This window comes from Pseudopipra pipra, chromosome 17 (genome assembly GCF_036250125.1).
Source record: "Pseudopipra pipra isolate bDixPip1 chromosome 17, bDixPip1.hap1, whole genome shotgun sequence".
NCBI lineage: Eukaryota > Metazoa > Chordata > Aves > Passeriformes > Pipridae > Pseudopipra > Pseudopipra pipra.
In genome coordinates, this window is record NC_087565.1 from 11,530,408 (window position 1) to 11,555,873 (window position 25,466).

Genomic DNA, 25,466 nt, shown 5'->3' on the forward strand with positions numbered 1-25,466 from the left:
ATGTTTCAAAGTGGGAAGAAGGATTTTCTGAGCTTGTTGCTGGAGCTGGGGAAGCAGTGATGTTTTAAGGACACACGAGGGGCTGGGACCTCAGGAGTTGAGGGAGCAGAGCTGTGAGAGCCGTGTGTGGCAGCAGCAAGTGCACCTTTGCTGTCACTAAGCATGGACTGAGAGCAGAAGTGCAGTCCCCAGAGCTGAGCTGATGTGTAGCACCTTCCCGAGCCACAGTCACTGACTCCTCTGAGCCCTGGAGGGGCCAGATGGATGGGAGCAGCTCCGGGTGCTGCCGGTGGCTCTCATCCCTCAGCCTGGTCTGCAGAGGGAATCCATGCAGGCAGTGGGCAGTGCTGGAGTGTGGTAACTTCTGTCTCACGGTTTTTGGACTCTGGGAAACGAGGCAGGGCAGTCTGTCCAGGTGATATGTTTATTCACTGAAACAGCTGGATGCTCATCCCAGCACTAACCTGATGGGAAAACACTAATGAAGCAGCTCTCGCTGTGTGAGCTGAGCTCACTCTGCACACCTTAGTGCGTTAGAGAGAAGAGAACAAAACTAAAACAGCGTCAGCACCATGGACAGGCACTTCGAGAAGTGCAGGTTACAGCTCCGAGTGCTTGTAAGCCTTGGTAGGTTTTACTCAGCGTGCCAAAAACTAATAGGAAATAAAATAGCCAGAAAGCAACAGGGCAGTAAAGTGTCAGGAGTGAAAACTGAGCCAGACATTTCCACTTAGCAAATATTATGTCTTGATATTAGGTGATTCTGACTAGTGATTTTAGGAGTGAACTTTAGCATTTTTATTATGAAACATTTACATTCTCCCTCATTTGCTTTCAGCAGTTGAACAGAGCTTTGTGCTGCCCTCACACAGAAATGTCTCATGAATTCTGTGACGTTCTTTATTTGCTTCTTGCGCTTGAGAGGGTAAGTAAAGTTCTGTATAACCTGCTGCTGTGGGAGGGAGGCTCCCCTTTGGCATGTTCCTCACATCCTCTGGATTATCTGGGTGAAGGAAAACATCACAGGCTACAAGTCCTGGTGTTGCTGTGGCAGGGGGACCGTGTTCAGCTCAGCAGACTTTGGTGGTTCAATACACCAGGTCACCCAAGGAGCTGATTCTCCTGCAAAATGAGCAGGAAAACTCAGTCTTGGGGTTGGACCAGGTAGGGTGTAGTCCTGACTTTGCTCTTTCTCCCATGGATAAAAGCAGTGCCTCTTTTTCCCTGCCTGTAACATGGGGGACTGGTAATGCTGTCTCACCATAAGGGTTTGGAGAGTGGCTGAGAAGCTCAAAGCAGATGATGCTGTTCCCTAGAAAATGTGCATGAAGCAAGATTGAAAGGGTTTGAGCATTCAGCACTCTGAAGTTTATTTGCTGTTTCAGCTTGTTTGTTGTTTCATCAGGCCATTGAACAATAGCTAATGAAAGGGGATGACATGATATTTTTTTTTACAGGATATTACTGTTCCTGTGTCTTTGAACCAATTAACAAGCAGCAGCTTTGTGTGTGGAATGCAGCAGCATTGGGTTCTCCCTGTCAGGGCTTTGATGACTGCTGCAAAAGCAAAAACGTGACTGGATGGGGCTTTCATTATTTCATTATTCTCTAAATTTATCTTAGGCTGCTAAAGAATTAACGTGAATAATTTTCCCATTTCACCATCTGCTTTAGACTCCATCTCAAAGGGTTCCCAATGAGCATGGCATGCAAAACCCTTTAAAAATGATCCTCTCCATATTTCCTGCACTCAGCAGTCTGCTAATGTGGCCAATAGATCCGGGTGAAGGGCCTGCATGATTTAGAGAGGATCATTAGGGTTATGATGAGCTGTGCAACTGTCTTGTTTATTCACAGTTAGCAATTTCAGAGCAGTGCCTTTTGTCTCAGAAAAATTTTTGCATTCAAGCTTTCACAGAGAGAGAGTAGTGCCAGAAACTCTCAGCCAGAGACATCCACCTTGGGCTCAGGAGCACAAGCTGCTCCACTGCTTTCCATCTTATTTCCCTCATGGGTTGGGCGCTGAGGAGCTCTAGTGAGCTCTCCATAATTGACATGAGGGTAAGTGCTGGTCTTCCACTGGCATTCAAAGGGTTATTCACAAAGAGTTTACATTTCTTGACTGGTCAGTCTCTGTGCATTCCCCACTCCCACCTCTCGAGTTCGGGGTTTTATTCAGTCTTTGCCTACCAGGGTTGAACTGCACCAGAGCCTCTATTAAACATCCTCGCTGTGCTGCCTCTCAGGGCAGCCCTCAGTGCCCTCCTTCCTTGCGAGGAGGAGGAGGAGGATTAGGAAGCTAAAGCACTTAACCTGCCTGTCAAACAAAATTATTCACGGCAGGTGAGCAGCCCAGCAACATTTTGCGAGGTTCCCGTGAATAATACATGAGATGGCCAGTCCTGGCACGGGAGTGCTGCTCCAACTTTGGAATAATTCACACGCCTGAGAGGAAAAAGGTGCACACCCCGGTGTTTTTTCATTTTCTGTGATAGGAGTGATGGGGCTGCAGCTCTGCCCTGTGGGGCTGGGGGTGTGCTGGGAGTGTGGGGCAGGGCAGAGGGGCACAGACACTCCTCTGTGTGGGTGTGCTGGGCTGGCTCTGAGGGCTCTGACTCGTGCCAGAGCCCCAGCTGTGCCTGCATGTCACCGTGTGACTGTGCCCACTGTGTGACTGTGCCCACCCTGTAACTGTGCCCACCCTGTGACTGTGCCCACCCTGTGACTGTGCCCACTGTGTGACTGTGCCCACCGTGTGACTGTGCCCACCCTGTGACTGTGCCCGTGCCCGCGGGACAGGGCCAAAAGAGATTTATCACTGTGGGTAAAGCTGGATCATAACGAGGTTACACAGCTCTGGGACTGCACCTAACTCATCTCCTGCCATCCTTGGGCCAGGGGGAGAGAAATGTGCAGCCGCCCTCGTCTCTCCCCACCAGGTTTTGTTTGCAGTTCAGATTTCTCCCCGAAGTATGATGTCATTCTGGTTTTTTGTATTCAGTGAAAAATATTATAATGGCACCATTTCCTTCCTTCAAGTAAAAAAAATTGTAGAGCAGATCCTCTATTCTTATGAAAAGCCTCTGAGTCCATTACTTTGCTGGGAATTGGATTTTTCTTTTATTCTTGAAAGGAGCTGCTCTCCTCACCTAAAAAAATATTATATTTTGGCTGAAAAAAAATTTTTACCATGTTTTGTAATAGAATACATAAAGGACTCTGAATATTTTAATTTTTTATTATATACAGAAAATCTTAACTTTATATTTTGAAGTACTGGCACCGTATAAATTAGAACAAACAAACAGTAAAACCTCCAAGTTGTTTTTTTTTATAAACTTTTATTTTCTCTTACTCTTTCATCAGTTAGCCTGTCTTGGCTTTTTATTCACCCTGTCAATGCACGTGATAATAAAAGGGAATACAAATGTGCTGGAAAACTGTGTTGTCCAGCACTTCACAAACACACACACATCCCTCTTGGTTTGAAAACTGTATTTTGATTACTGATTTGCCAGTGCCAACATAAACAAGTCAAAAAAATCTTGGTACAAACTCTGTAGGTCAAAGAGAGTCTGTGACTTATTGACTTTGGCTGAAGCATTTGATGTACAGACACAAAAGAGATGGAGAGATGTGGCTGACCTGCAGAGATCCCATTTCCAGGAGCCATCCATGGGAGGGATCAGGAAGCTGTGGTGGACAGGGAGGTAAATAGAGTGGGTGTTACAGATTTAACATATCGCTGCAAGGGCACTGGAGTGAGGCCTTTAATTTCACATTGGGATTCTTCTCCTATTTGTTAGATAGAACAATATTAACCTTTTGAATTTATTTAGAAACTCATTAGTGCTTTTTTTCTATAGTCCATTCTTTTCCTGATTAGCTCTCCTCATTACAATTCAAATTTCTTTCTGCTACATTTACCACATTGTCCTGCTTTCTCTCATCTCTATTGTTGCTCAGCTTAATTTATGAAAGCAATGAAAAGGGAAGTGGGGGATCGGGTGACACAGCAGCCTCCTGAGCCTTTGGTGCTCAGGGAGGGAGGGAGAAGAAGGGAGACACCCCTGAGGTTGCCTTTTCCCCCAGGAAAAGGGGTGGGAGGACGTGGCAGCAGTTTCTGTAGGAGCGTGGGATGCCAGCATGGCTCAGAGTGGCAGCAGCAGGAGATAAAAGACCTTCTGGCTCTGCCTTAGCCCGTGCCCAAAGCTGCCAGCCATGCACCGAGGTGCCAGGTGAAGGCAGCTGCCTTCCCACATTCCCACAGTGACCCTCCCCTGCTGTGCTGCTGCAGCCTTGGCTTTCCTGCTTTCTCCTTTCAGCTGTTGCTCAATCCCCCGGTTTTTAAATGGAATTCACTCTGAAAGTTCGGTGTCCTCATCATGTCCTGGAAACAGATGTGACTCATGGCCCTGACTCTTCTGGCATCCTCTTTGGGAGGTTGTTTTTAAAACTGTGTGTGTGCCTTTAGTAGCATTTCTTTTGTGTACTTTTCCTTGATATCAAGATGGAAGTCTGGGAGCTGCTGTAATTGCTCCTGACTTCACACATCTCCAGTGGAATATGACTTGATGCTTTGATAAGGTTTCTTTTGGTAAGAGCCTGTCCCTGTTTTGAGGGAACTGGATTGCTGCCCTGATCTGCAAAATATTTTTTGTTGGGAACACGGAATTTTTGGCGCTTTTTTTTGTTTTATTTTATTTTAGTACAGTGCTTATTTCTCAGCAGTAATGCTGCTGTATCCCGTGTGCTCATGATTAAAGATGCACACACTTCTGACAAGAGATGATTAAATACAGCCAGATGATTTTAACCATCCCAGTCGTTGTGATTCTCTGATTATTGGTGTGTTTGAACATCTCACAAATGTGAATGAATGTGTTTATGCAGCAGCTATCATAAAACAGGGAAGTGCCAGAGTGTTTTATTTGAGGCACAGAGGGATTAACTCAGCAAAGGTTACAGAGAGAGGTTTTGGCAGGGCCACAAAAAGAATCTAAATTTTGGAATTTCTACTCCAGTGCCTTAATCATAAAATCATCTTTTCTCTGAATTCTTTTCTCTCTGTGGTAATTATAGTTTTGGCTGGGTTTATGTCCTTTATAAAAACCTGTCTTTCACACATCTTGTGAAACTGAAAGAAAAAAAAAAAAGAAGAGGATAGAACAATCATAATTTTCCAAGTGTGTAATTCTGGACTCCAACAGAGGCCTAAAACAAGTAAGGTAATTATTCCACTCAGTTCAGCACCATTTGGAGAATTAGGCTATTTCGTGAATTGTAGTTTTAGGATAAGACACACGAACTGGAAAAAGTTCAGTGAGCAACATGTAAAATAAAACAAATGCTTGCAAATATCAGCTGAAAGAAAAGGAGCTGGCTGCAAGCCTGGGCTGTGAAGGTGGTTGGAGTAAGATGGGAAAGGTCAGTGATGTTGAGGGAAGGTTAAAAAAAACCAACCAAACAAACAAAAATAAAGATTTTCTTTAAGTTATGGGGGAAATGCCGGGGAATACTACATTAATTCCTGGTGCAAACTAAGGGAAAAAAGACTTTCCCCAAGGATGAATTTGACCCAAGGTCAGTCAGGGGGAGCTGCCAAGGGGAGGTGGAGCCATCTAGTTAAATTCTAGACCTGCATTTGTTAGTGCTGGATAATAAACTTGTTCCTGGCAATCAGCCACCAGGGCAGGAGGTGGACTTGATTTGCAAGTTCTGATTGCCAAGAAAGTCACCCATAATTGCCTGTGATCTCGCAGCTTTCTGATTTTCACCTCGGTCATGTGTTCCTCTGGTTTCATGGGTTTTTTTCGTTTGTTAGTTCTGTTGGTTTTTTTTTTAATTCTCCCTCTACAGGTTCTTACCTTCCTGTAACACCATTTTCATACTTATTGCTACTGATGTGATTGAACCTTTGCCATGCTCTGATTTTGGGTGCAGTATCCACGGGGTCTGGAGAACATCAGCCATTCACATGGGTAAGAGGAGCAAAGTTCCCTCTTGGCTGCAGAGAGGATTTGGGATCGTTACCTGTGGTTGAGGAGAGCACAATGTACTTTAATGGGGGCTGTAAGACACCCTTAAAGCATTTATTTCTAGTTCTAAGTAGCTTCTGGGTGCTAATAGCCCCACAGGACAGGTTTCTACCTCCTTTCCTCAGGCAAACCTTCATCCAGTTGCAGTTCCAGTTCATATTCTGTAATATCTGAACGTGTCCCGTTGTACAGTAACCAGCATTCCTGAGAGGCTGCTTGGTTGTCTGGGAATGACACAGGGGCTGCCAAACAGGACCAGTGTTGCTGAAGGGTCATAAAATTGCTCATAAAATCCCCTTGCCCTTGGTGGGGTTTAAACTGCAGATGGGACAGAGCAGCAGGAATAATGAAGGCTTGGAGTCCTCATATGGAAGGAACCAGCCAAGGGCTGAAATTATCTTCTGTTTAATGAGTGCATGTGAAAGAATGCAGGTTGGCTGCACAATACATGTGCAATGCAGAGCCAGAAGCTGAAGAACAGGAGGAAAGAAGGTTTGGGCTTGTTCCTTTGTGTTCCTGGAGGGAGGAGGGTGATGGAAGTTGCCACGCTGCAAGTTTCCAGTTGACCAACCTTGGACTGTTTCTTACTTTTAAATGGAAGAAATGAGGAAGAAGGGGAAGTGCTAGAGTCTTAATTGACTTTTTTACTATATCCTGTGTCCAGAAGTGAAAGACAAGGCTGAGAAAGCACAAATGCCTCAGCAGATCCTTCTAGCAGCAGATTTACTGCTGGCAGGAAAGCAATTATATGAACAGGACCTTGGTTTGTGGTCCAGCCTGTGGCACAGGCATGGGGAAGTCCTGGGGAGCTTAATACAGGGGAGACTTCCAGGGAAGGAGGTTGCTGGGTCCACGGTGAAGCTGTTGGGTTTGGGGCATTGTGGTGAGTGATGGTCTGCTGTCTAAAGAGAGTGTGGTACCAAATATGTGGGACAGGAGGGGTTGCACATGCACAGAGAGACTGAGGGGAGTGGGTTGTTGCTGAAGGGGAGGGGAATAAAAGCAAGAGAACGATATTAACATTTGATTTCTGGCAGTTGATGCAGCACATAATAACTTCAATTTCAAAGGTTCTCATTTGTGCCTTATTAAGACTCCAACCTATATTTAATGGTGGGAATATCAGTTTTTGCTTCCTTAATTATCTGCCTGCAATTGATCTACATAACCTGCTAAACCTCCACTTGGATCTCTGAAGCATGTGAGGTTTCTCACTGTATCCTGAGAGACACAAAATTAGACTGGAAGCCTTTTCTTACAGCGTGTGTGTTATTGTGGTGTTTTGCCTCCTTGTGATATAAGCAGAATAAGAGTGAAAAATGGTGTTTTCAAATATCTGTGCCATGTTTCTAGGGGTGTTCCCAGAATGTCGGGCAGGTTTCTGCTCAAACCTCTCCATTTCTTTTCCTTAAATGGGATGTTCTGGGTCCAGACCTAAGGCCACCTTGCTGCAGGGGCTCAGGAGCTGGAGCCCCTGTGTCATTCCCAGACAACCAAGCAGCCTCTCAGGAATGCTGGTTACTGTACAACGGGACACGTTCAGATATTACAGAATATGAGCTGGAACTGCAGCTGGATGAAGGTTTGCCTGAGGAAAGGAGGTAGAAACCTGTCCTGTGGGGCTATTGCCACCCAGAAGCTACTTAGAACTAGAAATAAGTGCTTTAAGGGTGTCTTACAGCCCACAATAAAGTACATTGTGCTCTCCTCAACCACAGGTAACGATCCCAAATCCCTTCTGTTAGAGCCCTAGTTCTGACTCCAGGTTGGCAAGACTGGTTAGTATCTTTTGAGCTCATAGGTTGTGTTAGGACAGTGCCTAGTCCTAACACAGCCCAGTTAGTCCAGCTATGTGTATAACCATTTCGAGGAGTTATGCTCCTGGTGAGCTTAATTCTCTGTGGATTTCACTTTAAACAGAAAAAGTATATATTTTATGTTTTAAAAAGGTGCTTATCCAATCGAATGTTTTATGAAACAATTTTTCATAAATATTGGATTTGGGGAAATGCCTCTTTTGGCAAATTTTCTTTGAATCTGCGAGTTACTCACATTTCACATAATCTGGACTCGGTGCATTGTTTAGCTGCAATTTCTCCTTTCATTTTCCCATCTGTAATTGTACTGGAGACCTTTTCCAGAATATTTCATTTCGATGTGACTCATCCAGCTTCCTAAGACAAAGTGCAGCTTATTCAAACTATTCTAAATCTATTTATCCAGGCAAATATTTGGACATGTAAAACAGTAGTAAAGTGCTACGACGTCTATCAGGGCAGCAGAGCACACAAAATCTGTGCTATTGGAAGTCACTCCCTGGTGTGCTTTATCTGGAGGTATTAATTGGCAAAGAGCAGTGCAGGAATTTGATTCATACCCAGACCCAGGCAGTGAGTGAAAGCTTTGCGTGTGTTTGAGCTCCATTTTCTCAGCACTAAATTTAGTTTGCACAGGCTCAGTGCTTTATCAGAGATGCCTCAGCTCCAAGGGGCTCTGAGGTTTGGGGGCTGCGTGGAGATGTCTCCTCTGTGTCACTGGTTCAGTCTTTAAAAGCCAAGGGTTGTCATGAGCTGATGGCTGTGTAATGGATTCCTCAAAAGCAACTGGTATCACTGTCAAATTTATCAGGTTCTCACGTTTTATCTGGGATAGATTGGGTATCTGAACCTCACCCTCGAGGATTTCCCAGGCAGCTGCTGCTCAGTTTTGCTCCTCAGCGTGACTGAAAAGCCCTTAGAGCGGGTGCTGGCACCGAGTGTGAGCCCTCCCTGCAGCAGGGCAGGCATCGTGCCAGCAGGGGAAACGTCTGGGAAGAAATGGGGAGGATTTCTGGACTGCTCAGGAAATCCACTTTAAGTTTTCTGCAAGTCCAGTTCGATGGATTTTGGCAATTTCACGTTCTCATCATGGAAGAGACTTCAGGAGAGACTCCTCCTGTCCCCAGATTAAACTGCTCCCCCCCTTTTTTTTTTTTTTTTTGTGGAATCTTGTTCTCTGAATTGTTTAGAGAGGCTACTAGAGCCCATGTGGGGTGATGGGAGGTATAAATTGCCATATATGTGGTTAGTAATTTGGCAACATTTCCCTGCAGCCAGGGCTACAGATGTGATAGACTGGTGTTTGTTCTCCTTTTTATTTTGGCTTGCTTTAAACTTTTGGCTGCCTGAATTAATGCATTTCCTATTGATTCTGTAATGAAGACAGAGGCCTGAATTCATATGTTGCTTTTTTTATTTGCATTTTTACTACAGTCAGTCTCATTTCCTCGTTGCTGAAGGCCATCAGTGAGGAGCTGGATGACTTGTCTGTGCTTCTGCTTTTTGTAGTTTTCCAAAGCTCTATACATAATAAATCAGGCACCCTTTTTTGCTTCTGCAATTAACTAATCCACAATGTAAAAGGAGCAGTAGATTTGATTGAATATGTCAAGTTTGAAGCCTTAAGAAAAAAAATGCAACAAAATAATGAAACACTTCCATGGTGATGATTTTCAAAATTGTTGTCCTTGTTCTTACAGAGATTTAGCCATGAAATTGGAATGAATAACAGATTTTGCTACCATGTCTCCCTCCAGTCAATCCTGACCTGTGCTTGAAATGAACTTTTGATGTGACACTTTCATCTCTGCAGCAGACAGGGCTTCATCTTTCTGTTTGTCCCACCTACAGACAACTCTTCTCTGCTTTCTTTAAGGTGAGTAGTCCAGCAGCAAAACCAGCAGACAGGTTGCCTGGCTTGGATAGCTTGGCTGTAGCAGTTCCATGGCCTGTGATTTTTTCCTTTATGGAGGCATCTCAGTCTTGTTCCTTTACCTTCCTTCCCTGAACAAGGAAGATTGAAGCAAAGGAAGGTTGAAGGACGTTTCTCAGCAATGTCTCTGAAGTTGCTGACTGGCACTGAGCCATGATAGTCACTCAAATCCACATTAAGCTGCATTTCAACAAGAAAGCATTTGAGCTCAGTCTGACCTATTTTCTGAAATAAGAATTTGAAAGTCCTCCCTTGCATAATGGGCTGTGTTGGCACAGCATCATGAAAGCAAAGTTGGATCCTGTGTTCCCTCTGTACCAGCAAAGTACTCCGCGGTCAAACTACTTCTGCTAAACTAAAACCCATTTTCTTTAAAATATGCCTGTCATTTATATGGTTAAAATAGTTTCCTTCCCTGTGATATTGTACCCTATGAACTTCCCTTTTTTTTCTACAGAGAGCCACGGGCCATTTATCGTGCACTTCTTGCTCTCAGGTAATTCTGTTCTGGCTGACACGAATTCCTTTTGCAGTTCTGCTCTGCACAGTTCTGCTAGGGAGGCACTCTGCTCACACCCTCCAGCGTGCAGAACTCCTTGAATCCAACCCTTGCAGGAGGGAAAGCCTGGGTGGGAAGAATGATGTTCCCATCAGAATGATGTTCCACATTCCTTTTTTCACAGGAGCCCTTCAGTGGATGCTGCCTCTCACCTCAGCTCCTCCAAGGGGGGAGTTCCCCTCCAGGATTAGGTGCTGGAGGCAGGTCCTGTAGTGCTCTTGCACTGGGCAGGCTGAATGGATGGGGCAGGGGATTTTATATTTCTGTAAAAGGAGATTATTTAAGTTCATATTGGCAAAATGCACAATAGTAACTGCACTACCTGCAGTTATTTCTGTGCAACATCCCTCCACCAAGGGCTGGAATTTCCTCCAAGCAGAAGAAGAGTGTTGGCAGTTCCAGCTCTGTGTAATTGTTTCCCAGCATCCAAGTACACCTACAAAACATTGCCTGCAGCACAACACTGGAGATGATTAAAAGAATGTATTTTTTTTTCGCAAGGATAAAAGATTTTATAGCTCTTTGGTAAATGTAAAAATATTAATTGAACGAAGTATTAATTGTCAGTAGAAGAACAAATGTAGCTTAAATGTATGTAAAGATGTTGGAATTTACAAATGAGCTGGTAATGTAGGAAGTATAAAACACTAAAAATACTTAATTAAAACATACACATTTGAAGAGGAAAAGAATCAGTAATTTCAAGTAGTCTTCATTTTAATAGATATTTCCTGAACTTCACTGAGCCTGATTGTTTCATGTTGCAAATAATTCCTGTTCACCCTATTTTTTTTATTTATTAAGCAATGCCATTTTTGCTGCTTGTTTGCCTCTCTCAGAACCTTCTTTCTAATATCAAGTGAAGAGCAGCTTCCACGGAAAGTGTGTATAGAATTTGGGGATCATTTCACACCTCTGAATGTGATGGACGTCACCGTAAGGACTAAACACATCCTAGTGATCAAACCCAAAGTAGGAAACAACTACTCAGGGAAAGTGAAGGTGAGTTTTGCTTGGTTGTGACAATGAAAACTGGCCAATTACTTCAGCATTTAACAGCTCAGGAGGTTAGGACAAAAGTCACAGTAATTTTTTTCCTCTGGACTGCCCTGAGTTAATCCCTTGGTGCACTGTGGCAGGTCTGCAGAGCCTTGACACTGCCCTGGCCCTGCTGGCCCTGCAGATGTAACACAGAGGGAGAGCTGCCCTCTCTAATCTCTGATGAGGAAAGCATTTATTTTTACTGGTAAGAGTGAGCTCTCTCTTAAACTGTCACAGCCTGGGTCAGGAAAGCATTAGGCCCTGTTTCCTTGGGAGCTGCTTTGTCCCTCCTCTGGGGATTAGCTAGGCATTAGTCATGGCTTAGCTGGGACCTCTCTTTGCCCTTTCCAAATAAATGGCTTTGGAAGAGGAGGGCAGGGCTGTGAGTCTTAGAAGGGATGAGGCACCTTCTGGCCAAGCTCTGCTTGGGCTGGCTGATTTACAGAGCTGGGAGGAAGCTCTGGGGAGCCCATCTCCCACAGCTGAGCAGGAGGGCAGCTGATCTCATTTTGCCCTGGGACTGCTGGGTCATGGTGGGGCTGAGGCTTGGTCCCTGTGGAGGCTGTGTCAGAGGGGAGAACAGGCACAGCCTCATGTGCAGGGCAGAGAGACATTGTTCCCTCCATGCCATCTCATCAACTTGTTAGGAAGTATTCATTAAAAAACATCATATTTACGAGGCAGTTTTTATGCTCCTCTCCTCATTCTGAAACAAAAGCCAGAAATCCTGCCTAGCCAGGAGAGGAAAAGGCCCTATTCCTTATCTTACAGCCAGTGGAGAAGGTCCAAGGGCTGTAGTCACCTCTACATCAGAGCAGTGCTGTTGGCAGGATGGGGGACCTTACCTGATCTCTTCACCATTCTCTTCCCATGGTGATGTCACTGCAGAAGGGCTGATGGACAGTGTGAGCTAAATCCTGCATGGTGAATTTTTCTGTACTTGTCAGCATGTTTTACTAATGAAAGAAGAACTTATATAAGATATGGAAACCAGTGGGAGTGTTTTGACACTGACTTAGAAAGACCAGGATTTCACCCCATGGTTCTTCAGTTACTCTTCTGAGTTTTTGCTGGTTTTTTTTCCCTGTTTTCACTGTCTTCTCCATGCACTTTTTTCATTTTGAATAGGAAATATTTGCTGCTGTCAGGCCCAGGGCAGCCAGGGACTCCTCCAAGGTACTCTGCCCATCAGAATGGTTTATTTCAGAGATGGGAAGTGCTGAGATACTTGGATAATGGAATCTCAAGGTATTTGTTCCCCTCTCTTTACCAACATGTGCTGGGTTCCTGAGTTAGTCACGTGGAGCTGATGGATGTTTGGCTTTAATTCCTGTGCACATCTGTTTTTGAAAACTGCACTGGAACAGCCTCTACAATGGCAATGCTGTGTTTTGTTCTCAGAATAATTGAGGTTCTAGTGCCATTGCTCAGACCCAGGGCTGGGCTGACCTCTGCTTAGGGAGTGGGGATGAGGTTTCCACTGCCAGTCCATCTCCCATTTGGCCCTACACCTCTGGAAAAGGGGGGGGAGCATATTGAAAAGGAACAACACAATAACATCTTCCCAGTGACCTGCCATTACCCTCTGTGTCTTTTGTAGCTTAAAGCAATGTTGCACATGAACAAAGATCAGCAAATACTTTTCCAAAGGCAGTCAGAAACTGTTGTTCTTTATCAGCTCAGATCTTTGCTGCCTGGGGCTATCTGAATCATTCTTGCTAAAGTCTAAGGGTGATTTCCTTTCTCTCACTGTGAAAAGTTTACACTTAAAAGGCTCATGCATGAAGGACCAAAAGACATTTAGTTTGGCTGCAGAGTAAAATAGTTTAGTGTTTCCATTACTTCATTACTTTGTGCTGGTTGTTACAAACCAGCTTCCTCACAGCTACTACTGCTGCTGAAATCTGTGCTGGGTCCCTGCACATGACACGTGCTGCAAAATGTTCAGTTTGCACCAATTGTTGCCTGTGCTGGAACAGCCAGCATGCAAAAAAAAAATATCTCTCTTCTCCAATTCACGTTGCTAAATTTGTGTTGTGTGGGTGTTTGTCTGTATTTTCCTATTCTAGTGTCTCTGAAGACATCTGACAGGGCAAGAGGAAGCACCAGGGATGCAAGAAGGAGAGGTGAGGGAGGCCGTGAGGGGGGATGAGATGATTGGGGAGCACGGTCAGGGGCACAGCAAAATAAACCCCAGAGAGGAAAGGGATGGAGAAATGGGTCCCTTTTTCTGACCCAGGCAAGGTGCATTCCTGGCATCCTGGTGCACTGGCTCTGTATGTCCCAGTCCTCCCTCCTCTGGTTATTCTGAATGTGTGTTGCCAGTGAGGGTTAAGTGCCACATTAACACAAGATTTGTAGAGAGAGATAAAACCTTTTATTAGACAGAGACATGGTCAAGGGGAAAAAAAAAGCATTTTATTGGGGTGTATAAGCCTGTCCTTGCTGTAAGCATCAGGCTCCAGGACATGGTTATCCTTCACATGGCAGCTCTGGGAGATTGACAGGTAACAACAGCAGCCAGGTTGGTAAAACTTTCTGCAGCTTTGGTGTCCATAGCATCTCGCTTGCTTTCCTTGAAAACGTTTTTCCTTAACTCTTCTTTTTCATTTCAGCCTTAAAAATGGTTAGAAAATTAGATTTTATTGATGGGAGAATTGCACGTAAGCCTTTGCTTTCAGAATTGCACATAAGCCTTTTCTTTCACCTGTGTTTTCAATGGAAATAAGTCTGCTGCAACCAAACGTCTTTTTCTGGTGGTTTGGGTCTTTTTGGATTGGTTATTCAGTGCAAACTGAAAAATAATAACAATTTCATTAAAGCTGAGGGTGTCCCTGAACATGTGCTTTTGTAGAAAATACCACTTTTCTTGGGGGGAGAAAAACATTTCACTGGAAAACTTCCAGCCTGTCTCGATTTGATTTTTGCTCTTTCTACATTTTGGCTCTGGTTCTCCATCAAATCATTTGGCTTTGTGTGTGCCCCCTTCCTCCCCATCTGCTGCACTCTAATGGGAAATAAATCTCCAAGCTCTTTTCTATTCCTTGCCATCCCATAGTCTTCTGTTCTCCCTGAGTCACTGAGATCATACATCTCCATTTATAAAACACTAAAAGTATCATTTATATTTGTTTTTTCCCAGAATCCCTCTTGACCAGTGTCAGATACAGAAACACTGAGAAAATAAACCTCAAGGATAAAAAATATCCTTGTGGCTCTGTCTGCTGTAAGGATAAGATCCTTTTTCAATGAAGATGGATGCTCTGGCTTCCCTCCCTGCTCCAGCCACTTTTTTGTCTCCCTCCCAAGCCAGTCTTGGGAGCGTTGGATGGGAGAGATGTTGTCTCTTGTGTGGGCAGTGCTGTGCTTTCCAGTCCAAACCTCTCCCTAGCAATTGGATCTGGGTAGCTTGAGTTCCACACTCCAGGATATGCCTTGGACCGTGGCTTTCTTCTGCCCTGTTTTGTGTCAGCCTGACAGGGACCCCTGAGTCAGGCTGGTGCTCTCCAGCAACCAGCAGGGTCAACATCATCCTGGATTCAGCAACATCCAGACATCCTGTTGCCTACTGGGACCAGTGTGATCTGCTTAAGCCACCAGATGATGTGCTCTGAGTTGCTGGTTTGGAAAGCTTGGGTTCCTGATTGTTGAGGTGCTGAAGGTGCCCATACCTGAGCTAAGTGTTTAATGCAGGTTAAACCTTGGGCTGTGATGTTCTTCCTCTTCCCAGTGAGTGTTCTCCTGTTGGCACATTCCATGGAAGCCATGCCAGCTTTGTGGTGGGGCATGTCGGGGTCACAGGGAACAGCTCTCCTGTGAGGAGAGGCTGAGAGAATTTGGACTGTTCAGCCTGGAGAAGAGAAGGCTCTGAGGTGACCTTTGGTACCTGAAGGAGCTCCAAGAGAGCTGGAGAGGGACTTTTGTCAATGGCATGGAGTGACAGACAAGGGGGAACGGCTTCAAACTGACAGAGAGCAGGGTTAGGTTGGATATTGGGAAGAAATTCTTCCCTGTGTGGGTGGTGAGGCCCTGGCACAGGTTGCCCAGAGAAGCTGTGGCTGCCCCATCCCTGGAAGTGTCCAAGGCCAGGTTGGACGGGGCTTGGAGCAACCTGGGCTAGTGGAAGGTGTCCCTGCCCATGGCACGGGGTGGAACTGGATGATCTTTAAGGCCCCTTCCAACCCAAACCATTCTATGAACCAGACCCAGTTTCAGTGTCCAGCACAGCCTGGGGGAGTCAGGGAGCTGTCAGCATCCAAAGGCTGCTGAGAGATTCTTCCTCTAAGGAAAGGCACCACAACTTTCAGAGCTACCATTTGGCAGCACCCACTCTCCTGGCATTCCAGTGGATCTGCTTCATTTTCACCTGTCCCAAGCACATCCAGCTGCTACCAGAGGCACTGAGCTGCACTGAAGTGCAAAGGCAAAGGGAAGAAAGCATTCAATTCCTATCAGGTAGGTGAAAATTTGGTTTTCCTCCTGCTCTCTCCTGCCTCCTGGAGAACAGACTGTATGTAGAAGGTGACCTTTTGTCTCCTTCCTCCCCGCCCCAGCTGAGGGCGATTAGGCTGACACATCTGATGACAGATAGATACCAGCATGAGCAAATTGTGCTTGAACTTGCTCCAGAGAAAATTGTTCCAGGGCAGGCACAGGCTGGGGCTGCATTAGGGAGAGCACAGATCACAGGCAAATGTTTGTGTCGTTTGCAAACGCCACTGCGAGGGGACGTGGATGAACAGATGAGCATTTTGAACTCTAAATGTTACAGGAGAGAACATGAAATAGTGCTCTGTGTTTGACTTTTGAAGGCTACTCTTTGGGGGAAGTCTGGATGAAATCAGATCAATCCCTACCACCTGGATTTTTTTTTTCCTTTCATCTTCTGTTTTACTTTTTTTTAAATCCTTTTTTTCTAAAGTTGACTTCTTGCTTGTTTGGTTTTGATGGGTTTTTTATCTGTCCCACGAGAAATTTCTGAATTCTTGATATTCACCAAAATTTTAGTTAATGCATATGCTGAGTCTTCATAGTATGAGTGGAAATTAGGAAGGATAGATATGGAAGAATTTTAAAGCTGTAGAAACTGTTTATGAAAATAAAACTCTGATCACAAGTCCTACATGCAAAAAAAAAAAATTAAATGCAAGAACTTTGAAAGTATATCCTTGCCTGTCCAAATAGCATTTCCAGGCTGATCTGCAGGAAAGCCCCAGTAACTCATTAACTCACCACAATTTAATGAAGAACTGTGTGTTCTGGTCACATCCATCATTCTGCTACTCTGGTCTGAACAAACTCAGTGTCTTGTGAGGATGCACAAACCTGAACCCTGCAAAGTCTGCTCTCAGGGCAGTGGAAATTTCCTTCCTGGCATCTAATTTGAGGATATGAGGAATATTTTGGAATTAAATGAGTACCATACTGCTGATCTCCCAGTCATGCCAACACCGTGCCTCTCCATCCTTTGACCCCAGAAAGGCAACCACAGTCCAGATGACAGCTCTGTCCCTGAGGCTGCAGACAGAACACTGGAAATATCCGACTTCTCCACGATAAGTTTGGCAACCCAGGTAATTACATGCCAGTCCCACAGGTTTCATTAGTCTGTCTGTGTCCATGGCAGGCTGATCCTGCCTCTCTCCTCAGCAGTGGCTGCACTCCAGCACCATCCATCTCTCGCTGTCCCCTTGGCTGCAGAGCCCAGGTTTTTAACAGATGTGGCCTCAACAGGTTCAACAGGTACCTGGTGGAAGGAGCAAAGCTGCATCTCTGAACATCCTGGACAGCTCTGAACATCCTGGACAGCTCTGAACATCCTGGACAGCTCTGAACATCCTGGACAGCTCTGAACATCCTGGACAGCTCTGAACATCCTGGAGGGTGGATGGGCATTTGGCAGCCTCAGAAATTATTGTCTTTCCAAGGTCAGAGGATGGAGGGGTCTTGTGTTGCCACGGCAGAGGAGAGAGACAGATCATTAATGTGGTACGTGCTTGATCCCCAAATATTCCTCATGCCTTAAAATAAGATGCCTGGAAGGAAGTTCCCTTCCTGCAGGCCCCCCCTGGTGTCGCTGCAGCAGCTCCAGCTGCTCACAGCACCCTCAGCCAGGTCACCCCAGGGCGGTGTGGGCTCACCCCCATCCCCTTGGGTGGGTGGGAGGCAGGACTTCAGTGCCTGTGGCAACCTGGCCCTGGTGAGGGGAGCTCTGACAGTGATGTGGGAGGACTTGTTTTATTTGCAACAGCCCAGGATTGCCACTGTTGAGATGGTCCCAGCCACTGCTTGTTCCCAGAGCCCAGAGAGCAGCCTGGAGCCTGTGCCAGCAGCCTGGGGAGCTGTGTTTGAGACAGCAAAATGCCCAGAAATGTATGTTATGGCTGGGAAGGTTTGTGTGTAGGCCTTGTCCCACTGATGGGCTGTTATGGGAAATAACACCTTGATGTTGAAAGCCTTAAATGCTCCTCAGGCATTTTGTCAGTGCTGCATGGCTTCTCCTTAGGCTGCTGAAGCAACAGGGGAGAGAGCATTTTCTTTCAGCTCATAAACCCCAATTTATTTGGTATTGGTTTGTTTTCTTTGGGCATTGATGCTGTTGTGGAAAAACAACCCATCCTCCTGGAGTGCCTTAGTGGGCTGCAGGAAAGTTTCCTATTGTTTCATGCTGTCTTCAAGGTCTTTCCTGGATGCATCCCTACCTCTGGAACCAGGTTCTTGCCTGGTGTTTGTGCATTTGGTGTCCTGGGGGGGTCTGGGCTGGGGCAGAGGAAGGGTTTCAAATGGCTTATGAGTTCTATGGCAGCTGCAAACAGCTTATGGAAGATGGTGGCAAGACAATATCCTGTAGTTTAGTTCACTTCTGCCCTCTCAAACTCCAACTTACATTTAAAACCAATCTAACAGCCCATCCAAGCAAGTATCCAGCCTCTTGCCTTTGTTCCTTCCACCCCTCCTCCTCTTGTTCATCTCATTTCATCCTGCCTCACCTGTTTTCTCTGCACCTGGCTCTGAGCTGCTCCAGGCCATGATGAGCCACCACACATTCCTGTCAGCAATTTCAAAGGATTTTTTGGATGCCAGTGCTTTTGGGGTGCTTTTCTCCAAAAATAACCTTTGCTCCAGTAGGAGTCCTGTGAGTTGGGAGGCACTGGTGACATTTTCAAAAGGACCTGTGTAGTGTAGGAGCTCAATGAACAGCAGTAAAGAGATGTGCCTTGATCCCTTATATGGTATTTAAAATCACTGCCTGCTGTCTTGATGCAATCCAGGCAGATGATTAAACATCTATATATGAGGATTTGCATTTATCTTCTGCAGTCCAAAGCAGAAAATGATCTGTTTGTGGAGACAGTGAGGTTGCTGAATGAGGTTTGTGGTTGCTGAATGAGTTTTCTGTTGGATTGGAAATGTAGTTTGGTGAGAAGTACTCAGGGGATAGAGATTTGGGGTGGAGTAAAAGTGTGGTTTTCCATCTGTTCGATCAGAAGATCAACATGAGTGTTTTCAGGAAATAACTTTCCTCCCCAGAAGAAGCAAAACTTTGAAGCAGATTCTAAAAGCCATGGTTTCTCTCCAGAACTGCCATGGACCAAGCTGTAGACCAGGGGTTGTGTGAACGTGAAGCTTCTCTAGAACTGCTGCATGGCTGACTAAAGCAGCTAAAACCCTCTCCCTGAAGGCAATCACACTCCACTGATGAACCACAGCACTGAAGGTTGTGAGCCAGGGAGAGGGTTGCTGGGATGTCTGAACAGGTGGAGCAGAGGACGGTTAGAAACCATCCAGTTATGGGAAATCTGAGTCATGAAATCCATTGGATAAATTTAAATACATTATTCTAGCTTGGAGGAGGAGACCATCTGGGTAAGTAGAAGGATGTGTGTCTTGCTGAGGGGAGAGTTATTTCAAATGACAAAAGAACTGTCCTGAGCCTGAAAGACCTGCCAGACCCAAGATAAAAAAAATATCTTAGAATGACACTGATTCAATGTTTGCATATCAAGAATCCAGCTAAGGGGCATGATGTTAAAGTATTTTTAAAAGACTTCTGCTGGTATTCACCAGCTGTATAAAGCAGGAAGTCGAGGAACTTTCATCAGAACTTCATATTATAATATCCTTTTTAGAGATTTTTAAAGAAATCTTGTATTTGAACTCCAAATTCCACGATGGCCCTGCTTTAAACAAAAAGCTGGGAAAGAAATGGGAGGATCTCCCTTCAGCCATATTGCAGTGGGCTCAGACAGGCTGGTAAGACAACCTGGCTTTTAACTTGGTTTTGAGAGCTAAGGCTCTGGTTTGCCACTTGGCTCATCCCTGAGGGTCAGGGTTAGTGGTTGGGTAGCCAGGTGGCCTCCTGATGAATGTCCCCCATCTGTGTTTGCCCAGGACCTGCTGCCACAGGACACAGAGCACACACAGCCTGGTGTTCTGGCTCTGCCTCCTGGCACTCACACTGGCTTCCAGCAGCAGGCACCCTGTGTGCTGCACTGTGCTCAGGGAGACTCCAGTCCAGCTCTATCCATTTTCACAAAGAGCAGGTCCTCATGGCAGAATGGGACACATCTGGGAAATGGGAGAGGCAGAAGGAGAGAGGAGATGTGCTGGTTGACCCATGTAAGGATGGAGAGTAGGGTGAGTAGCTCATGATTTGCCTGACACTGAGCTGTGGTTGAGACTGAGGAGATGTAGGCAGTGTGAGGGAAACAAGCTGAAAACAATGGCTCAATCCCTCTGGTCATGCTGATGGACTGATCATCTCCTGTCATCCTGTCAGGAATGACCTGCAGAGCTTGCTGGCACCACCACTTCTGGAAATCCTGGGACAACAGCAGCCTCCAGAGATCTGCCCCTGTGCCAAGCATGGAGCAGAGACTGCCAAGGTCTGCAGGGGGGATCCAGGTCTGGTGCCATGGCAGAACAGGACTTGCAAAAAACAACCAATGCAGGTACTGCTGCAAAGGCCCCTGGGGCTTCCTCTCCACCCTTGCTTTAGGCAGCCATGATAATTCTGAGTTTTATTATATTTTTTACAAGCATAGATCTCAAAACCCTATGGTACAGGCTCATCATTACCATCTTACAGATGGGGTCGCTGAAGCATAAAGAAGGGAAATGACTTCCCTGGAACCATTAACTGGGCAAATGACAGGGCTAAAAATAGAGACCAACCTTTCATACGACACAACTGCCATTCCCATCTCAGAGAAGAGATGCCAAGGAAGTTGGTTAAAGCAGGTAACAACTATTTAACCCATGCAGAACCTGGCTGCTCTTGGTAAGATGTTTTCATGAGATGCTCCACCAAGAACACTCCAATAAGCCAACACTTTTTTGGAGAAAAAGTGGTTGACAGGAAGGACAGCAAGCCACATATGGCTGTAGTGCATGTCAATCACACAAAGCCTAATGTGTTCAGAAGTTCCAAATGCCTTTTAAAGCTAATGGTCTGTGCACTAATAGCTCCTGGCCCTGGCATCCAGGCTGGCAGCTGGTGCCCCTAATTGGTAGCCCCGAGGATGAGCACGTGGGCAGGCAACTGGATTTCAGGAGCAGCGGATGGATTGGGATCCCTGCCTTGCTAATTCCATCCTTCAGCATGGTCTTTAATCAAGATGAAAAGTCAAAGGACCGCGAGGGGGTAACAAACAGCAGCTCTGCCCGGTTACCGGCGTCCAGCTCGCTCAGACCTGACAGGCATTGCCAGGAACAGCCAGGACAGCAACAGCTCATCAAACTGCCTGAGCTGCAGCTGTTCTTCTTCCCTGTGGTGCCTGCTGGACAAAGCTGGAAATAGCATCAGAGCACGACACGCCCGTCTCCGGCCTTTTTGGGGATGCAGCGTCGATTATTTGAGGGGGGGATGTCAAGTCGTATAAAAGCTTCCAAACACCTCCAGCTAAGCCCAGCAGAAGCAAACAGCCTGTCTGACATGGGCTTGTAACACCTACTAGTGATGGCATTAGCACCCCTCCTCCTTTTCTCCTTCCTGGTCTCTGCCTGGTGGAGTGTGGAGGAGAATCACCCTGTAAGGCAGGGCCAGGGCAGAGGGAGCAAGAGCACTGAAATGGCTGAGGAAGGTTGTCAGGGAGCTGAAGCCGTTCAAGGAGATGTCATGTATTGGTGAAGGCAGTGTGGAGTGATCCAGCCTGCAGCCAGAGGGTGGCTTGAAAGCTGGTGTGTTGCCTCAGCTTAACAGAGCAATGGGTACCACCTGTTTCTGTGACAAGGCATCCTCTGGTGTCTGTTTTTAACACAACAGTTAAAGTTTCGATGTTCCCTGAGAAGATTAACACAATTAAAGTTAACCCATTCCAACACCCTTCGCCTCTGTCCCCTCAAGAGCTGGGCTGGCTCAGGCATGGGAGTTGCAAAGTCCCTGCAGCTGCTGAGAATCTCCTGCTGATGCTCTGCACATATCTAGCACCAGCTCCAGTCTCCTGGATGAATTGGGATAATTTCAGATTGAAATCTTTTGGGGAGACTCCTCCTGCCTACCTGACTGAGGTTCTGCATTCCCCAGTTCCTGTCAGACCTCAGAACTCCTGTTATCTTCCCAGTAGCTTCTACTTATTTGTTCCAGATTGTGCAGTGGAGATTGGAGTGTCACAGTGAGATGCAGAAAGAGATCAGCAGCTCTAAGCATACTCATCATTAACCTTCCCACCATTCTCCAGAAATATCCTTTCCCACTCGGCTTGTGACTGAGTCTGAACCTTGCTCCAGATGGCAGTGGGCTGAGGAGAGGAAATTTTCCTGCAGTCAGAGCTCAGAGATACACAAAAGAGGGAAATTGTGAAATTGCAATGACAGGGTTGTTTGGGTAGCTTGTGATGTTCTGGCTTTAGAGAAATCCATGCCTAATGTGCCTGCATGGCAAGGTAAACTAAAGACCATATAATTCTATTTAAGCTTAACACAACGGGAAGAAACCCATGTCTCCCTGACTCCTGGCTGTCTGCAGGCATTACAGCTGGTTTCTACACGTGCTGCTCAGTCACTCCATGTTAAAGAGCTTAGGATAAAGAATTTCTGGGATTTGGTTACTACAAGGCTTAAAGGCCTGGCTCTCCCAGACTCACACTTTCTTTGGATGACCAGGCACAGTGTGATCATTCAGGGTTCATGGAGGGGAGTGTCTCCATGGTCCTTGCACCACCCCATCCTTTCTCCCTGCTCCCCTGCTGCTGTAAAGATGAATTTTCCTGCTTCTTTTTTGCTGGTTGTCACAAAGCTGAGCCTGAGATGAGGAAGGAAACCCCTTCCAGAAGCCAGACTGGAGCTGTGAACGGAGTTTGTTTCATGCAGTGAAAGGATAAGAACCTGGGATTTGTAGTGCTGGGGTGAACTGCTTGTTAGGCAAGACAGGCACAAGGGGCTGGTGCCTTACAGAGCTGGAGGCTCAACAAGGACTAAGGAAGCAGTTCCCAACACTGTGAGATGTGGTGCTGCATTTCTCTATCATGATCTGGGTGTCCCATAGGAGAGGCTGAATTCCTTGGAGCTGGTGGACACCAGGCACACCTTGAACTCTCTCCAACCTCTACTTCTCTCTTCATTTCTCCTGTTACTTCTCATCCATTGCATTTGTCACTGCATTTTGTCTCCCCACCTTCCTGCTTTTTCTCCTGATCTTTGCAGTCCTGTTTCCAAGCCTGGAACATTCAGGAATACTTGAGCTCAGCAAATATTTTCTCTTTTGTTCAGTGTGGGACTTCTTAAAAGGTTAGCTGTGTTTTAATGCAGCATCATGGGTAGCAGTGTGTTAAAGTTAGAGCATCGTATATTAAACATGCAAACAGATACTTTTCACAAAAGCTGCCTCATCTTTCGCTGTATATTAATAATGCAGGGAGTTCTAGATCATCTGTCCCTGTCAGTGCTGCTGCATTTTGATACACTCACAAGGACTGGCTGTTAGAGAGCAAAATACACGAGGATGTTCCCTGACCTTTTCTCTCCTCTGCACCTGTAAATTACAGAGATCCTGTACAGGCAACCCAGACTGCATCCTGGCAGCAATGTTTTGGTAATGTCCACGTGTGGAGTCTGGATATAACCTAGTATGGAGTGAATGCTATTCTGAAAGGTTATGTTAGTGCAGACCTCGGTGGTCCCCTGAATTACTTATAGGATCCTCTTCTGTGCCAAACAGTGAAATCTAATTCCCATTCACACTTCTGATCTCTGTCTCACATCCCTGCAGGCATCCATCACTGGACACAGTCCTACCTGGAAAACTGTAGGACAGTAGAAGGGAGGCAGCAGGGAACTGGTGAGTTTATTTAGTCCCTGAGGTTGCAGTGGGCTTCCACAGGACGATGTAGATTTTGGAAGCCTGACTCTGTGAAGTGGTGTATGTCTCCCATAACAACACTTTTTGTTGAAAAGGTAGGAAGGAGCTGCACTTCTGAGCTCCAAAAGTGGGCAGAGGCTGCACAGATGGGGTGGGTTGGCAGCCTACAGCTCCCAGCTACTGCTGAGACCCCCCCCAGGGAGGGTGTCTCTCCTGTCTCTGCAGAAGTGACTCAGGCCCTAAGAACTTGGTCACTCTCCCTATGCCCTGCAATGTCTTTTTCTTCATGAAATTCAGCTCCCCCCATTTGGGTACCTGCAGGTGGCAGGACTGAAGTGGATGTGGCACCCCTTTTCACCATCATCCACGCAAACAGGGCTGGCCTTGGTGAGTGTTTGCAGGCTAACAGCGTGGAAAGGTGGGGTCCCAGGGTCTCCCCTCCTGCTGGCAGGCACAGGTACCACCTGCCTGTGTGGGCAAACACTGGCAGCTGCCGTTGAAATGCTCAGTTTCCCTTGCTCCAAAAGCCACAGTGTTATTCCGAATGCCACAGTGACAAACACTCCTCCTTTAGCCTCTGTTATAATCCCGGAGTTGGTGGCAGCAGGAGCTCAGCTCAGGGAGGGGTTTTCCCTCGTTCCCAGCTGGAGCTGTGCCCAGCCTGTGTGGGGTGAGCACAAGGAGAGCTGTGTCCCCAGGGGCAGTTCATGGAAGAGGTGAAGTTGCTGGAGAAGTGCCCAGCACCCCTGGGCAGAGTCACAGCCAGGGCACCAGGAGCCAGACCCGCAGCAACAGCCTGGGTGGGGCGAGGGGTGACCTTCTGCAGGGAAACACTCTCTGGAACAACCAGGACAAGGACTGAGTCTCCCAGAGCCCTCCCAGGCACGGGTACATTATAGCCCCCAGACTGATGTAATTAATGAGACATCCTGCTTTATGTAATAATGTGTTTTGTGTGACTCACCCTAATGAACAAAAACAATACGATGTGCCGCCTAATGGGACTCCTGGTCCTTATGTCCCAGTGCTTGCTGTGAATTATTTAAGACATCTGGAGGGATTTGTGAGTAATGAAATCTCTGCTGATTCTGTCTCACCTCAGGTGGCCTCAAAGGTCTGGTTCAGCAGCTTTGGTTCTGTTTCAGACTCGCCCTTCACCTGCACGATGTGCAGCTTGAAAATTTCCCCACGTTCTTGTCCTCTACTTTCACTTGGCTCTTGGCTGTGTTTCCCTTGCCCTTCCTCAGCTTAAAAAATAAGATATGCCTTTCCATGTCCCATGTCTGCCTTGGGTGAGCTAAACCTAGGTCTGTCAGAAAGGAAGGGGATCTCATCCAGGGCAGTGTGTGCAAGGTGTGCTTAAACACTGCCTAATATTCAACCTCTTGGGTCTCACGACCCCTCTTCCTCGCAGGTGAGATCCTCAGAGACAGAGAACCACAGGAGCAGTCAGGGCTCTGAGTGCCCTTTCCTCATGGCCAAACTTCAGGCAGCCAAATGCACCTGGAGATCCTTTGAAAACATGGATATAAAGTCTGTCATGGGTAAGCCAATATGTGTCAGTTGAACCCATCAGCAGGTTCAAGGTAGGAAAAGTGGATAGGATGTACCAGCTACTAAACAGATTATATGATCTGTTGTAAATCAGAGGTTTGGTGGGTCCATGGTTGGTGCTTCTGTTGCAATAAAAATGTTTGTTGAAGGAAAAAAAGGGATGAAGAGAGGAGGAAGTACAGGACTTAGTGGTTTTGGTGTTCAAAGGAATGAGCAGATAAAGCAT

The 25,466-nt window shown here is 46.3% G+C and overlaps 1 long non-coding RNA gene across 6 annotated transcripts in view; it reads left to right on the forward strand.

Annotated features, from left to right (window-relative positions):
- The window catches only part of LOC135423733 (uncharacterized), a 133,957-nt gene that overhangs the window by 102,318 nt on the left and 6,173 nt on the right, over nt 1-25,466 (forward strand). The window contains exons 5-10 of one of the 6 annotated variants that reach the window (XR_010434932.1): nt 839-925; nt 9,613-9,731; nt 10,246-10,284; nt 11,187-11,349; nt 13,458-13,514; nt 20,168-25,230. This is a non-coding gene — a long non-coding RNA (uncharacterized LOC135423733). The remainder of the gene's footprint in view (nt 1-838; nt 926-9,612; nt 9,732-10,245; nt 10,285-11,186; nt 11,350-13,457; nt 13,515-20,167; nt 25,231-25,466) is intronic. The other 5 variants (XR_010434931.1, XR_010434935.1, XR_010434933.1 and 2 more) reach the window with 5 other exon arrangements.